Source organism: Phyllobates terribilis, unplaced genomic scaffold (assembly GCF_046119375.1).
Source record: "Phyllobates terribilis strain yellow unplaced genomic scaffold, ASM4611937v1 Scaffold_4__5_contigs__length_816908805, whole genome shotgun sequence".
NCBI lineage: Eukaryota > Metazoa > Chordata > Amphibia > Anura > Dendrobatidae > Phyllobates > Phyllobates terribilis.
The window spans coordinates 330623805-330637222 of NW_027362764.1; positions in this window are offsets into that span (position 1 = coordinate 330623805).

Here is a 13418-nt window from a genome sequence, read left to right on the forward strand (position 1 = left end):
AGCTGGCTACAGGTGCCTCCAGGCCGACCCGTAGCCAGCCCTCACCCTTGGAGCAGCTCAATGAGGATGAGAGCTGGCTACAGGTGCCTCCAGGGCGACCCGTAGCAAGCCCTCACCCTTGGAGCAGCTCAATGAGGATGAGAGCTGGCTACAGGTGCCTCCAGGGCGACCCGTAGCCAGCCCTCACCCTTGGAGCAGCTCAATGAGGATGAGAGCTGGCTACAGGTGCCTCCAGGGCGACCCGTAGCCAGCCCTCACCCTTGGAGCAGCTCAATGAGGATGAGAGCTGGCTACAGGTGCCTCCAGGGCGACCCTTAGCCAGCCCTCACCCTTGGAATAGCTCAATGAGGATGAGAGCTGGCTACAGGTTTGATGATACCAAAAGCACTTAAAATTCAATCTGCAACAAAAAAAAGTCCCTCTGACGCCGCCGTTAAGGGCTGCGTCCGTTATCACGCTCATCTGATAAATTACAGAAAAAAAACGTAAACTTTAGCGTGTTTTTGGCGCACTTATTTCACCGCCCGTTCCTACGTGCCGCCGTTCAGCACAGCATCCTTTATCACGCTCATCTGATGAATTACGGAAAAAAAACGTAAACTTTATAGTTTTTTTGGCGCGCTTATTTCACCGCCCGTTCCTACGCGCAGCCGTTCAACGCAGCTTCCGTTATCACGCTCATCTAATGAATTATGGAAAAAAAACGTACACTTTATAGCTTTTTTGGCGCGCTTATTTCACCGCCTGTTCCTACGCGCCGCCGTTCAGCGCAGCTTCCGTTATCACGCTCATCTGAAGAATTACGGAAAAAAAACGTAAATTTTATAGTTTTTTTGGCGCGCTTATTTCACCGCCCGTTCCTACGCGCCGCCGTTCAGCGCAGCGTCCGTTATCACCTCATCTGATGAATTACGGAAAAAAAACGTAAACTTTATAGTTTTTTTGGCGCGCTTATTTCACCGCCCGTTCCTATGCGCCGCCGTTCAGCGCAGCGTCCGTTATCACGCTCAATGAGGATGAGAGCTGGCTACAGGTGCCTCCAGGGCGACACGTAGCCAGCCCTCACCCTTGGAATAGCTCAATGAGGACGAGAGCTGGCTACAGGTGCCTCCAGGGCGACCCCTAGCCAGCCCTCACCCTTGGAATAGCTCAATGAGGATGAGAGCTGGCTACAGGTGCCTCCAGGGCGACCCGTAGCCAGCCCTCACCCTTGGAATAGCTCAATGAGGATGAGAGCTGGCTACAGGTGCCTCCAGGGCGACCCGTAACCAGCCCACACCTTTGGAATAGCTCAATGAGGATGAGAGCTGGCTACAGGTGCCTCCAGGGCGACCCGTAGCCAGCCCTCACCCTTGGAATAGCTCAATGAGGATGAGAGCTGGCTACAGGTGCCTCCATTGCGACCCCTAGCCAGCCCTCAACCTTGGAATAGCTCAATGAGGATGAGAGCTGGCTACAGGTGCCTCCAGGGCGACCCCTAGCCAGCCCTCACCGTTGGAATAGCTCAATGAGGATGAGAGCTGGCTACAGGTGCCTCCAGGGCGACCCCTAGCCAGCCCTCACCCTTGGAATAGGTCAATGAGGATGAGAGCTGGCTACAGGTGCCTCCAGGGCGACCCGTAGCCAGCCCTCACCCTTGGAATAGCTCAATGAGGATGAGAGCTGGCTACAGGTTTGATGATACCAAAAGCACTTAAAATTCAATCTGCAACAAAAAAAAGTCGCTCTGACGCCGCCGTTAAGGGCTGCGTCCGTTATCACGCTCATCAGATAAATTACGGAAAAAAAACGTAAACTTTATAGTTTTTTTGGCGCGCTTATTTCACTGCCTTTTCCTACGCGCCGCCGTTCAGCACAGCTTCCGTTATCATGCTCATCTAATGAATTATGGAAAAAAACGTAAACTTTATAGTTTCTTTGGCGCGCTTATTTCACCGCCCGTTCCTACGCGCCGCGGTTCAGCGCACCTTCCGTTATCACGCTCATCTGATGAATTACGGAAAAAAAACGTAAACCTTATAGTTTTTTTGGCGCGCTTATTTCACCGCCCGTTCCTACGCGCCGCCGTTCAGCGCAGCTTCCGTTATCACGCTCTTCTAATGAATTATGGAAAAAAAGTAAACTTTATAGTTTTTTGGCACGCTTATTTCACCGCCTGTTACTACGCGCCACCGTTCAGCGCAGCTTCCGTTATCACGCTCATCTGATGAATTACGGAAAAAAACGTAAACTTTATAGTTTTTTTGGCGCGCTTATTTCACCGCCCGTTCCTACGCTTCGCCGTTCAGCGCAGCGTCCGTTATCACGCTCATCTGATGAATTACAGAAAAAAAACGTAAACTTTATCGTTTTTTTGGTGCACTTATTTCACCGCCCGTTCCTACGTGCCGCTGTTCAGCACAGCATCCGTTATCATGCTCATCTGATGAATTACGGAAAAAAAACGTAAACTTTATAGTTTTTTTGGCGCGCTTATTTCACCGCCCGTTCCTACGCGCCGCCGTTCAGCGTAGCGTCCGTTATCACGCTCATCTGATGAATTACAGAAATAAAACGTAAACTTTATAGTTTTTTTGGCGCACTTATTTCACCGCCCGTTCCTACGTGCCGCCGTTCAGCACAGCAACCGTTATCACGCTCATCTGATGGATTACGGAAAAAAAACGTAAACTTTATAGTTGTTTAGGCGCGCTTATTTCACCGCCCGTTCCTACGCGCCGCCATTCAGTGCAGCGTCCGTTATCACGCTCATCTGATGAATTACGGAAAAAAACCTTAAACTTTATAGTTTTTTTGGCGCGCTTATTTCACCGCCCGTTCCTACGCCACGGTTTTTACACAACTTTAAGTGTTTTACAACATGGTCACATGCTCTATTTACTTTTACCTATTTTTGATATGAAATATGGGCTCCATCTATGGATGTGATTATTGGCCTCAATACCAGTGATTATTGCTGCCATTTTTGTGTCTTTTTAAATAATGATGTAATAAAATTGCAACTTTTTAAATGCCTTTAATTAAACTCCTTATTCTCATTTGATTATATGGTCACAATCTGTGTTAAAAGAGTTAGTGTTTTACAAGGTCAGGCAGCAGCACATTGAAAGTCCTAATCTCAGTGAAACAACAGAGACAAAAATGCTACATCATCATCCCCTCCCCCCATCACAGCCTTTCCACCAAAGGATAAGTGAAAAATCTCCTTATTGTGTGTTTCCTGTGAGGGTCTATCATGAACGAGTGAATGGCTTTTAAAGCACAGCTGCCATCCAGTGTTCAATTTCCAGAAATGCAGCTGAATTCTGGCTGACAAGTAATGAATGATATTTAAAGCACAGATGCCATCTGGTGGTCATTTCCAAGTGATGAAATGTTGTGAGGGCTGGCTAAATGGCTTGTTTTTTGGACCTGGAACAGACGAGGTTTTTGCAAGCCTTTTTTCGGAGCCTTAATGGCGTCGGATCGACTCGGGGCGGCGTGCAGAGCATCTCCCGGGCTGGATCTGTAAAATGGCGAGCGTTGCGTCGTCCAGCGGCAAAGTTTTTTCGTGAGGGCTGGCTATTGTAGGTGAGAGCTGGCTATTAAAGAAGATGGCAGAGAGGATTTCTTTGGAAAAATGTTTTCATCTCGAAACGTTACGAAAAAAGTACAGCGCGTCCGGCATGTGATAAGAGTGCAGCACGCCGAATATCGGCGTCCAGCTCCAAACCGCGTGCGTTCCAGAGCCAGAAAACTGTAGCGCGGACGCCGAGGCTTAATCGCAAATTGCGGAGATGCTCGTCCCCTCGGGACGAGTGTGGGAGCGCCTGACGCGAATCTGGTCAAAAAACGCAAACATTTCCAAAATCCAAAGGTCCAGCTGTTGACATGCGGAATGCATTTGGGGCCCCTATGACATGCGGCATGCTTTTTTGGCCCCCATGACATGTGGCTTGCATTTGGGGCCCCCATGACATGCGGCATGCACGTGGGGCCTCCATGATATGTAAAATGCATTTGGGGCCCCCATGACATGCTTCATGCATGTGGGGCCCAAATGACATGCGACATGCATTTGGGGTACCCAAGACATGCGGCATGCATGTTGGGCCCCCATGACATGCCTCAAGCACTTGGGGCCCCCATGTCATGCGGTATGCTCTTGCGGCCCCCATGACATGTGGCATGCATTTGGGGCCCCTATGACATGCGGCATGCTTTTTTGGCCCCCATGACATGCGGCATGCATTTGGGGCACACATGGCATGCGTCATACACGTGGGGCCCCATGACATGCGGTATGCACGTGGAGCCACATGACATGCGGTATGCATTTGGGGCCTCCATGACATGTGGCATGCATTTGGGGCCCCCATGACATGTGGCATGCACATGGGGCCCATGACATGCGGCATGCATTTGGGGCACCTATGACATGCGGTATGCACGTGGGGCCCATGATATGCGGTATGCACATGTTCACTCCATGACATGCGGTATGCATGTGGGCCCCCATGGCATGTGGCATGCACATGGGGCCACATGACATGCGGCATGCATTTTGGGCCCCAATGCCATGCGGTATGCACGTGGGGCCCCATGATAAGCGGTATGCACGTGTTGCCCCCATGACATGCGGTATGCATGAGTGTCCCCCATGACATGCGGCATGAAATTGGTACCACCATGACATTCGGCATGCACATGGGGCCCCATGACATGTGGCATGCACGTGGGGCCACATGACATGCGGCATGCATGTGGAGCTCCCATGACATGCAGTATGCACGTGGGTCCCTCATGACATGGGGCATGCATTTGGGGTACACATGACATGCGGCATGCATTTGGTGTACCCATGACATGCGACATGCATTTTGGGCACCCATGACATACGGCATGCATTTGGGGCCCCCATGACATGTGGCATGCATTTGGGGCCCCCATGACATGTGGCATGCATGTGGGGCCCCCATGACATGCGGCATGCATGTGGGGCTTCCATGACATGCGGCATGCACGTGGGTCCCCCATGACATGTGGCATGCATTTGGGGTACCCATGACATGCGGCATGTATGTGGGGCCCCCATGACATGCGGCATGCATTTGGGGCCCCCATGACATGCGGCATTCATGTGGGGCCCCTTGACATGGCCCATGCATGTGGGGCTACCATGACATGTTGCATGCATTTGGGGCCCCCATCACATGCAGCATGCATTTGGGGCCCCAGACATGCAGCATGCATTTGGGGCCCCCAATGAAATGCGGCATGCACGTGGGGCCCCCATGACATGCGGAATGCATTTGGGGCCCCTATGACATGCGGCATGCTTTTTTGGCCCCCATGACATGTGGCTTGCATTTGGGGCCCCCATGACATGCTTCATGCATGTGGGGCCCAAATGACATGCGACATGCATTTATCGTACCCAAGACATGCGGCATACATGTTGGGCCCCCATGACATGCCTCAAGCACGTGGGGCCCCCATGTCATGCGGCATGCTCTTGGGGCCCCCATGACATGTGGCATGCATTTGGGGCCCCCATGACATGCGGCATGCATTTGGAGCCACCATGACTTGCGTGATGCATTTGGGGCCCCGATGACATGAGGCATGCACTTGGTGCCCCCATGACATGCGGCATGCATGTAGAGCCCCCATGATATTCGGAATGCAAGTGGGGACCACATGACATGCAGCATGCATTTGGGGCCCCATGACATGCGGCATGCATGTGGGGCCCCTATGACATGACCCATGCATTTGGTGCCCCCATGATATGTGGCACGTATTTGGGGCCCCCATGACATGCAGCATGCATTTGTGGCCCCTGACATGCAGCATGCATTTGGGGCCCCCAATGAAATGCGGCATGCACGTTGGGCCTACATGACATGTGGCATGCATGTGGAGCCCCCATGACATGGGGCATGCACGTGTGACCCCCATGACATGCGGTATGCACGTGGGGCCCCATGATATGCGGTATACACGTGTTGCCCCCATGATATGCGGTATGCATTTGGGTCCCCCATGACATGCGGCATGCACGTGGGGCCACATGACATGCGGCATGCATGTGGAGCTCCCATGACATGCAGTATGCATTTGGGGCCCCCATGACATGAGTCAAGCTTTGGGGGTCCCCATGACATGCGGTATGCACGTGAGGCCCCCATGACATGCACTTTGCATTTGGGGCCCCCATGACATGAGGCATGCATGTGGGGACCCCATGATATGTGGCATGCACGTGGTACCCCCATGACATTCGGCATGCACATGGGTCCCCATGACATGCGGCATGCACGTGGGGCCACATGACATGCGACATGCATTTGGGGTTCCCAAGACACGCAGCATGCATTTGGGGCCCCCATGACATGCGGCATGGACGTGGGGCCTCCATGATATGTAGAATGCATTTGGGGCCACCATGACATGCGTCATGCATGTGGGGCCCAAATGACATGCGACATGCATTTGGGGTACTCAAGACATGCATCATGCATGTGGGGCCCCCATGACATGCGTCAAGCACGTGGGGCCCCCATGTCACGCGGCACGCTCTTGGGGCCACCATGACATGTGGCATGCATTTGGGGCCCCCATGACATGCGGCATTCATTTGGAGCCCCCATGACATGCGACATGCATTTGGGGCCCCCATGACATGCGGCATGCACTTGGTGCCCTCATGACATGCGGCATGGATGTAGAGCCCCCATGACATACGGAATGCATGTGGGGACCCCATGACATGCGGCATGCATTTGGGGCCCCCTTGACATGCAGCATACATTTGAGGCCCCCATGACATGCGGCATGCATGTGGGGCCCCATGACATGCGGCATGCATGTGGGGCCCCTATGACATGCACCATGCATGTGGGGCCCCCATGACATGTGGCACGTATTTGAGGCCCCCATGACATGCGGCATGCGTGTCGGCTACCATGACATGTGCCATGCATTTGGGTCCCCCATCACGTGCAGCATGCATTTGAGGCCCCCAAGACATGGGGCATGCATGTGGGGCCCCATGACATGCAGCATGCATTTGTGGCCCCCATGACATGAGGCATGCATTTGGGGTCCCCTTGACATGCGGAATGCTTTTTTGGCCCCCATGACAGGCGGCTTGCATTTGGGGACCCCATGACATACGGCATGGATGTGGGGCCTCCATGATATGTAGAATGCATTTGGGGCCACCATGACATGCGTCATGCATGTGGGGCCCAAATGACATGCGACATGCATTTGAGGTACTCAAGACATGCGGCATGCATGTGGGGCCCCCATGACATGCGTCAAGCACGTGGGGCCCCCATGTCACGCGGCATGCTCTTGGGGCCCCCATGACATGTGGCATGCATTTGGGGCCCCCATGACATGCGGCATGCATTTGGGGCCCCCATGACATGCGGCATGCACTTGGTGCACTCATGACATGCGGCATGGATGTAGAGCCCCCATGACATGCGGAATGCATGTGGGGACCCCATGACATGCGGCATGCATTTGGGGCTCCCATGACATGCAGCATACATTTGAGGCTGCCATGACATGCGGCATGCATGTGGGGCCCCATGACATGCGGAATGCACGTGGGGACCACATGACATGCGGCATGCATTTGGGGCCCCCATGACATGCAGCATACATTTGGGGCCCCCATGACATGCGGCATGCATGTGAGGCCCCATGACATGCGGCATGCATGTGGGGCCTCCATGACATGCATCATGAATGTGGGGCCCTATGACATGCACCAGGCATGTGGGGCCCTCATGAAATGTGGCACGTATTTGGGGCCCCCATGACATTTGGCATGCATGTGGAGCTACCATGACATGTGGCATGCATTTGGGTCTCCCATCACATGCAGCATGCATTTGAGGCCCCCATGACATGTAGCATGCATTTGGGGCCCCATGACATGCGGCATGCATGTGGGGCCCCTATGACATGGCCCATGCATTTGGTGCCCCCATGATATGTGGCACGTATTTGGGGCCCCCATGACATGCAGCATGCATTTGTGGCCCCTGACATGCAGCATGCATTTTGGGCCCCCAATGAAATGTGGCATGCACGTGTGACCCCCATGACATGCGGCATGCATTTGGGGCCCCTATGACAAGCGGCATGTTTTTTAGGCCCCCATGACATGCGGCATGCATTTGGGGCATCCATGACATGCGGCATGCACTTGGGGGCCCAAGACATGCGGTATGCACGTGGAGCCCCATGACATGCGGTATGCATTTGGTGCCTCCATGACATGCGGCATGCATGTGGGCCCCCATGACATGCGGCATGCATGTGGGCCCCCCATGACATGCGGCATGCACATGGGGCCACATGACATGCGGCATGCATATGGAGATCCCATGACAGGCAGTATGCATTTGGGGCCCCAATGACATTCGGCATGCATTTGGGGCCTCCATGACATGTGGCATGCATTTGAGGCCCCCATGACATGTGGCATTCACATGGTGCCCCATGACTTGCGACATGCACGTGTTGCCCCCATGACATGCATTATGCATGTGGGCCCCCATGACGTGTGGCATGCACATGGGGCCCCATGACATGCAGCATGCATTTGGGGCCCCAATGACATGCGTTATGCACGTGGGGCCCCATGATATGCGGTATACACGTGTTGCCCCAATGATATGTGGTATGCATGTGGGTCCCCCATGACATGCGGCATGCATGTGCAGCTCCCATGACATGCAGTATGCATTTGGGGCCTTATGACATGAGTCGAGCTTTGGGGGTCCCCATGACATGCGGTATGCACGTGAGGCCCCCATGACATGCACTTTGCATTTGGGGCCCCCATGACATGCAGCATGCATGTGGGGCCCCCATGACATGTGGCATGCACGTGGTACCCCCAGGACATTCGGCATGCACATGGGGCCCCATGACATGCGGCATGCACATGGGTCCCCCATGACATGAGGCATGCATTTAGGGTCCCCATGGCATGCGGCATGCATTTTGGGTTCTCAAGACAAGCAGCATGCATTTGGGAACCCCATGACATGGAACATGCATTTGGGGTACCCATGACATGTGGCATGCATTTGGGGCCCCCATGACATGCGGCATGCACATGGGTCCCCCATGACATGTGGCATGCATGTGGGGCCCCCATGACATGCGGCATGCACGTGGGGCACCCACGACATGAGGCATGCATTTGGGGCCCCCATGACATGAGGCATGCATTTGGGGCCCCTATGACATGCGGCATGCTTTCTTGGCCCTCATGACAAGCGGCTTGCACCTGGGGCCCCATGACATGTGCTATGCACGTGGAGCCCCATGACATGCGGTATGCATGTGGTGCCGCCATGACATGCGGCATGCATGTTGGCCCAAATGACATGCGGCATAAATTTGCACCAGTGATGTTGCTGTGGCTTACTGGGTTAATGCACCTGTCTTGTAAAAAGGATTTCATGAGTTCTAATCCTTAGAGAGTTTTTTTCATTTACTTACTAATAAGCTTCCTATGGAGCAATGGAAATTTTGCATTGATTTTGAGATATAGAATCTTTATTACGTGTTCATCAAGGACAATATGTCATGATGCGCTGCAAAGATTGGCATTAAGAATAACATAGTGAAACCAATGGATTTCTTTTTGAACATACCTAATAGTGATTCATTGTTCACTGCCCTTCTTGACATAACTTTGCAGTTGTGATGTTCCAGTGGCTTACTGGATTTATGCACCTGTCTTGTAAACAGGAGTTCATGAGTTCTAATCCTTGGAGAGCCTTTTTCATTTACTTACTAATAAGCTTCCTATGGAGCCAATGGAAATTTGCATTGATTTTGGGCTTGAGATAGTGCAATTGTGAGATATAGAATCTGTATTACGTGTTCATCAAGAACAATATGTCATGATGCGCTGCAAATATTAGCATTAAGAATAACATAGTGAAACCAATGGATTTCTTTTTGAACTTACCTAATAGTGATTCATTGTTCACTGCCCTTCTTGACATCACTTTGCACTTGTGATGTTCCAATGGCTTAGTGGGTTAATGTCCCTGTCTTTTAAACAGGAATTCGTGAGTTCTAGTCCTCATAGAGCTTTTTTTCGTTTACTTACCAATAAGTTTCCTATAGAGCCAATGGAAATTTGCATTGATTTTGGGACTGAGATAGTGCAATTGTGAGATAGAATCTGTACTAAGTGTTCATAAAGAACAATATGTCATTACAAGCTGTTTAGATTGGCATTAAGAATAACATAGTAAAACCAATGGATTTCTTTTTGAACTTACCTAATAGTGATTCATTGGTCACTGCCCTTCTTGACATAAATTTGCACCTGTGATGTTCCAGTGGCTTACTGGGTTTATGCACCTGTCTTGTAAACAGGAGTTCATGAGTTCTAATCCATGGAGAGTCTTTTTCATTTACTTACTAATAAGCTTCCTATGGAGCAATGGAAATTTGCATTGATTTTGAGATATAGAATCTGTATTACGTGTTCATCAAGAACAATATGTCATGATGCGCTGCAAAGATTGGCATTAATAATACCAAGTGAAACCAATGGATTTCTTTTTGAACATACCTAATAGTGATTCATTGTTCACTGCCCTTCTTGACATAACTTTTTACCTGTGTTGTTCCAGTGGCTTACTGGGTTTATGTCCCTGTCTTTTAAACAGGAGTTCGTGAGTTCTAGTCCTCAGATAGCTTTTTTTCGTTTACTTACCAATAAGTTTCCTATAGAGCCAAAGGAAATTTGCATTGATTTTGGGACTGAGATAGTGCAATTGTGAGATAGAATCTTTACTAAGTGTTCATAAAGAACAATATGTCATTACAAGCTGTTTAGATTGGCATTAAGAATAACATAGTAAAACCAATGGATTTATTTTTGAACTTACCTAATAGTGATTCATTGGTCACTGCCCTTCTTGACATAAATTTGCACCTGTGATGTTGCTGTGGCTTACTGGGTTAATGCACCTGTCTTGTAAAAAGGATTTCATGAGTTCTAATCCTTGGAGAGTTTTTTTCATTTACTTACTAATAACCTTCCTATGGAGCCAATGGAAATTTGCATTGATTTTGGGCTTGATATAGTGCAATTGTGAGATATAGAATCTGTATTACGTGTTCATCAAGAACAATATGTCATGATGCTCTGCAAATATTAGCATTAAGAATAACATAGTGAAACCAATGGATTTCTTTTTGAACTTACCTAATAGTGATTCATTGTTCACTGCCCTTCTTCACATGACTTTGCACTTGTGATGTTCCAATGGCTTAGTGGGTTAATGTCCCTGTCTTTTAAAAAGGAGTTCGTGAGTTCTAGTCCTCAAAGAGCTTTTTTTCATTTACTTACCAATCAGTTTCCTATAGAGCCAATGGAAATTTGCATTGATTTTGGGATTGAGATAGTGCAATTGTGAGATAGAATCTGTACTAAGTGTTCATAAAGAACAATATGTCATTACAAGCTGTTTAGATTGGCATTAAGAATAACATAGTAAAACCAATGGATTTCTTTTTGAACTTACCAAATAGTGATTCATTGTTCACTGCCCTTCTTGACATAAATTTGCACCTGTGATGTTGCTGTGGCATACTGGGTTAATGCACCTGTCTTGTAAAAAGGATTTCATGAGTTCTAATCCCTGGAGAGTCTTTTTCATTTACTTAATAATAAGCTTCCTATGGAGCAATGGAAATTTGAATTGATTTTGAGATATAGAATCTGTATTACGTGTTCATCAAGAACAATATGTCATGATGCGCTGCAAAGATTGGCATTAAGAATAACATAGTGAAACCAATGGATTTGTTTTTGAACTTACCTAATAGTGATTCATTGTTCACTGCCCTTCTTGACATAACTTTGCACCTGTGATGTTCCAGTGGCTTACTGGGTTAATGCACCTGTCTTGTAAAAAGGATTTCATGAGTTGTAATCCTTGAAGAATTTTTTTTCATTTACTTACTAATATGCTTCCTATGGAGCCAATGGAAATTTGCATTGATTTTGGGATTGAGATAGTGCAATTGTGAGATTGAATCTGTACTAAGTGTTCATAAAGAACAATATGTCATTACAAGCTGTTTAGATTGGCATTAAGAATAACATAATAAAACCAATGGATTTCTTTTTGAACTTACCTAATAGTGATTCATTGGTCACAGCCCTTCTTGACATAAATTTGCACCTGTGATGTTGCTGTGGCTTACTGGGTTAATGCACCTGTCTTGTAAAAAGGATTTCATGAGTTTTAATCCTTGGAGAGTTTTTTTCATTTACTTACTAATAACCTTCCTATGGAGCCAATGGAAATTTGCATTGATTTTGGGCTTGAGATAGTGCAATTGTGAGATATAGAATCTGTATTACGTGTTCATCAAGAACAATATGTCATGATGCGCTGCAAATATTAGCATTAAAAATAACATAGTGAAACCAATGGATTTCTTTTTGAACTTACCTATTAGTGATTCATTGTTCACTGCCCTTCTTGACATGACTTTGCACTTGTGATGTTCCAATGGCTTAGTGGGTTAATGTCCCTGTCTTTTAAAAAGGAGTTTGTGAGTTTTAGTCCTCAAAGAGCTTTTTTCATTTACTTACCAATCAGTTTCCTATAGAGCCAATGGAAATTTGCATTGATTTTGGGATTGAGATAGTGCAATTGTGAGATAGAATCTGTACTAAGTGTTCATAAAGAACAATATGTCATTACAAGCTGTTTAGATTGGCATTAAGAATATCATACTAAAGCCAATGGATTTCTTTTTGAACTTACCAAATAGTGATTCATTGTTCACTGCCCTTCTTGACATAAATTTGCACCTGTGATGTTCCAGTGGCTTACTGGATTTATGCACCTGTCTTGTAAACAGGAGTTCATGAGTTCTAATCCATGGAGAGTCTTTTTCATTTACTTACTAATAAGCTTCCTATGGAGCAATGGAAATTTGAATTGATTTTGAGATATAGAATCTGTATTACATGTTCATCAAGAACAATATGTCATGATGCGCTGCAAAGATTGGCATTAAGAATAACATAGTGAAACCAATGGATTTCTTTTTGAACTTACCTAATAGTGATTCATTGTTCACTGCCCTTCTTGACATCACTTTGCACTTGTGATGTTCCAATGGCTAAGTGGGTTAATGCCCCTGTCTTTTAAACAGGAGTTCATGAGTTCTTGTCCTCAGAGAGCTCTTCTTCATTTACTTACCAATAAGTTTCCTATAGAGCCAATGGAAATTTGCATTGATTTTGGGATTGAGATAGTGCAATTGTGAGATAGAATCTGTAGTAAGTGTTCATAAAGAACAAAATGTCATCACAATCTGTTTAGATTGGTTTTAAGAATAACATAGTAAAACCAATGGATTTC